Source organism: Pollicipes pollicipes, unplaced genomic scaffold (assembly GCF_011947565.3).
Source record: "Pollicipes pollicipes isolate AB1234 unplaced genomic scaffold, Ppol_2.1 Scaffold_6138;HRSCAF=7277_pilon_pilon_pilon, whole genome shotgun sequence".
Lineage (NCBI taxonomy): Eukaryota > Metazoa > Arthropoda > Thecostraca > Pollicipedomorpha > Pollicipedidae > Pollicipes > Pollicipes pollicipes.
Window position 1 is genome coordinate 14,113,801 of NW_023596818.1, and position 4,610 is coordinate 14,118,410.

Below are 4,610 nucleotides of genomic sequence, written 5' to 3' on the forward strand. Positions count from 1 at the left end.
GGTATGGAGGGGCCCCCCGTTCGGTGCTAGGACCCCTGACTGACACATGGTATTTCATTGTATCAATGCCGACTCTAATCGTAAGCTCTTATGTCCACTGCTATTGTCGGGGACCGGGGGGGGGGGGGGGGGGGGGACCAACGCAAGAGGCCCGCTGGCATTCAGGGTCCCATCCCACTCCCTGTTCAGACTATTCCTCCGACCGACTCGGAGCCCATCAACGACACTGGGCCCTTTGTAAGGTATTATGGGCCTTAGGCGGCCCTCATTGTAACAGAGGCCCCAACCAATGCAAATCACGGGCCCGGTCTTGTCACTGCTTAGGAAATGGGCCATCGCGCTGAGACTAACACGGGGCCAACTGCCAAGACAGGCCCACATTGCCTCAGGGTGTCCCCAACCGGTGCACGAGGCCTTCTGACATTTGAAGGCACGGCCCTGAGGGCCTGGATCACCTACAGCCAGCTCTTGATGCTTAGTACTATCAGCTCAAATGCCCGATGGGCCTCCCATCGGGCATTTGATCGTTGGTTCCGAGAGGCCTTTCGGTCCATCTGAGAACCCCCTCGAACACTGCCCCAGAGAGACTCTGGGCTCCTTGCCAATACAGGACCTCTGGTAGGCATTGAACGCCCCTGGCGGACACAGAGGGGTTATAATTGACTTCCGGGTCCGACCAAAGTGGATCACGGGCCCGGCCTTGTCCCTGCTTGGGAAATGAGTCCTCAGTGCCAGACCTCATGCTGGAGTGATCTGGTGGCGAATCTGTCGCGCGTCACGGTCGTCAACCCACCACAGGGATAAAGCTTCGCAAAATAGGCTCGGGGGAGGGGGCTGGGCGGGGAAAACCCAGCCCTAGACGCGCCAAAAAGCGGGTGCCCTTCCGGTTTTAACCCTCTTTTGTCTTAACGTTATGGAGTTTGAATCCTGCCCAACTGGACGAAGGAAGCATATAACAGCCTGCTGAATATGCTTTCTCGCTTTGTCTTGGTGGAAGATGCTGCCGTTGGGCATCGTTGTCACCTTGTTTGGTGTCGATCGCCGACACCCGGTTTCGGCAATCGACATAGGATCGATGTTACGTGCTCTCAGACGCGCGTTGAACATGAACAGTTTTCGGAAGTAAACAGTGTTAATGTTGTACGTGACGGATTAAGGCTGCCACGGAAACCCCTGGCCGGTGGCCGTAGGGTGAGGTGCAGGCTACGACGCGGCATTCCGGTAGGCATGTTGGATACCGCCCGTGATGTGTGGGTGCTCCTTCGTCGGACGATTACCGCTATCGGCTTTGGGTCGGCTGGTGTCGATCATCATGCTTTTACAACTATTCCATGGGGGGTTCGCGTCGAAGTGGATGTTGGCACATTTCAAAGGTTCTTGCGAACGTAGACGATAAAGTAATTGGTCATGTTTAGGAGCTAACTTGAAAATGTTTGTTCGTTTTCCGATGAGACGTCGCGGCGGAATGACGCAACTTTCAGCAGTCAATCATCCTACTGCTGCAGACTAGAAGTCAACACATCAATGAATAGTGTAGTTGAAAACAAACAGCATGCGGAATGAAACTGAACACCCAAGTAAACACAGTATCGAGTGCGGAGCCTTAGAAGTGGCTGAGCCACCTGGACTCAACCAAACATGACTTAATTTTTCTTTTGTTCCTTTTAGCCGCGGAACAATGAGAAACATTTTGTAACACGGATTACAACAGTAGCCGTGCAAACACGCCCAAGAGGCGCTCCAAAATTATTGACTGATTTGAGCTTCAATTTGTATTGCTGTCTGCGTATTTCGGTGCCAGAAGGTGGGAGGGGCAGACTCACTATTGCGGGGAGGGGGGGGGGGCAGTGGCCCACCCAAAGGAATGCCCATTGACACCCACGCATGAACAGCCCAAACCGAACTAGGGCTCAGATTTCTCGCGTACTGAGTCTCTCCCAGACGAGTAAACACCGCACTGCGGCCTTGCTGCGGCCATCTCGCCTCACACCGTGCAGCCTTGCAGCGAACCCCCGCCAGTCTGCCGCCAGGGCGTCTTGGTCGGAATTTCGGCTCAGCTGGCGCGCTCCTAGTGCTTCTTCTACACGCGTGTCACGCTCCAGCTCACAGGTCGAACACGGGACTGTTCTTTATAAAAGTTTATTGGAGCGGTGATCGACCCCGAAAGCGTGACACCAGGTCGACAGGGCGGCGGTCATAGCCTCAAAGCACATGCACAACGCAAATGGCTGCAGCAGAAACGTGGTTGGTGCACCAATTCCTAAATATGTCCACTGGCGGAAGGAACTAAAATGATCGAACATACACTGCCAATGGTTGAAATCGTTTCACATATAAAGCCGGTGAACAGCGACGTTTCACTGGTATCCAGCTCCAGCATATTTCACATTCGGCGAGATCTGCACAACAAAACTGATTCGACGACCTCGACTGGGTGACAGTAATTGCATTCGCGGGCCCAAAATCCCCTTCTAGGCTAAGCCGGCCGATCGTGTCACCGCTTCTCCCTCGTCTATGGTACAACAGCTAAAATCAAGTCGCAGCGAAAGCTCAAAGCACGTAGACAAAGTAGCACGCACTGGCACACCACCAACGCGCATCCCCCTCTCTCTGGACAATCGTCCAGTGATTACGAAGCGGAGGGCGGGCCCGGCGGAGGTGTCACGCACTCCGGACAGACCGGGGCGCGCGGGCGCTACTCACACTTTACACAACACCACAGTCTGCGCGCAGGGCGGAGCGGGGAGGGGAGGAAGGGCCGCGGGCCACGGCCGGGACAGGGCAGAGTTCTGCACAGTGACACCGTACGTATGGGGGAGGGGGGGGGGGGGGGCGAACGCGGCGGGCCGGCTCTACAGGTCCGTGTCGTACCACGCGGCCATCTGGCGGCAGAGGGGCGCGGTTAGAGTTGGTGCGCCGCTCACGGCGCCACACGAGGGCAGACAGCCCAGAGCGCGCCTGGTTCCGATGAGCAAGTTAACAGTTATTACATCTGAGGCAGACGCAACAAACACACAATGACCAAGACGTTGGTTTTCTGTCGATGCGACGCATGTCGTCAGACATGCCTTTCCGATGTTAACGTCGACAAACAAACAAAACAATAGATGACACATGCTAAATAGCTCAAAAGCAAGCTAAATAGCTCAACAGCCACGGTGATTTTCGCCCGGCAATGCCCCGTGCACATCTCACATCCTCCCTTTCGCACTACAAATAAACCGACACTCAAAGCTGAGCCAGGCATCGTCTCCGACATCGCCCCACCCGGCATCTAAACACGCGCCCCACGGGTCCAGCAGAATCTCACATCCCAAACCACACCACCCTGCCCCGGCCCCAGCCCCGGTCCCGGCTCACCCCCCGTCACCGCTGGCCCGTACCTGGGTTGTTTTCGCGCGGCGCTCTGAGGCGGAGTCGTCGCCCATGCCGTCGAAGCCAGCGTCGGGCGGACACGGAGCCGGGCGGCCCCACGTCCATGGCGTCCAGCGGCCGTAGTTGTCTGCCGGGGGCCGGCCGAGCCCAGCTCGAGTCCCTCCACGAAGCCCACCGGCACCGGGTCGTAGCCTGCGCCGCGGCACGCGCCGTTAGTCGTCAGCGCGACGACGAGTCGGCGCTGCGGGGGGGGGGGGGGGGGCGCCGCTGCCGACGCCGTGGCGGCAGGCGCCGCCCCGCGCCACCCACGACGCAGCCTATGTGAGATGTCGCGGCTACAGCGATGACCGCTAGAGGGACCGATGACCTGGGCGGAGCAGAGCCGACGAATGGAGGGGCAGCGCCACCCTCGTACGGGAATAGAGGAACGACGCTGTCCTCTCCTCCCCCCACGTCTACAACCCCCGCGTGTGGATCACGACGGGTCACCTCCCACACGTATCCTTCCCGATCAACGCCGCGATCAACACATTCCGATGACATTCCCCGTAAGCTGGCTGCGCCCCGACTGCCGCGCCCGCCGCACGACAGCGCGCCGCTACTGACCCCTGGGCCGTAGCGCCGTGGCCGGAGTGCACGCTGGGTGGGCCCTGGCTGTAGAGGCCCTCGTAGCCTGCTCCTGCGCCAGCATGTCCTGCAGGTCCGGGCGGCATGCCATGTCCGCCGCCGTTCCACATGCCGCCGTCGTCGCGGATCAGCGAGTTGGTCAGCTCCATGGAGAGCCGCTTCTTGTAGTCGTGCGGCTTGTCCTCCGACATGCGGAACAGCACGGCGGCCGCGTACGTCGCTGCGGCGGAGGCCAGGACGCGGCCGGTCACGGGACGCGTCCGGCGGTCGAGGTGGGAGGGGGAGGGGAGGGAGACGGAGCGCGGAGAGCCAGACCAAGCTCGTTAGCGCCGCTCCAAACCGTTCAGCCATCTGGTGAAGCTGACAGCGAAAAGCGGGTCCCACGCAGGAAATCGCAATAAAATGCTTTTTTTGTATGAGTGAGTGGAATAAAGCCAGAGCATATTTTGGCATCGTGGTAGGCGTAAGGCGACATGTCCTGGTAGCTGGAGAGCTCCTGTCGGCTGAGTGGTACTCTTTTGCCGGCCCTGACAACCGATCACACTTGCACGACCTCGACGAAGTCAGCGCCAGCCGTTTCGGGGCCTTTCCTCCGACTCATCTCATTC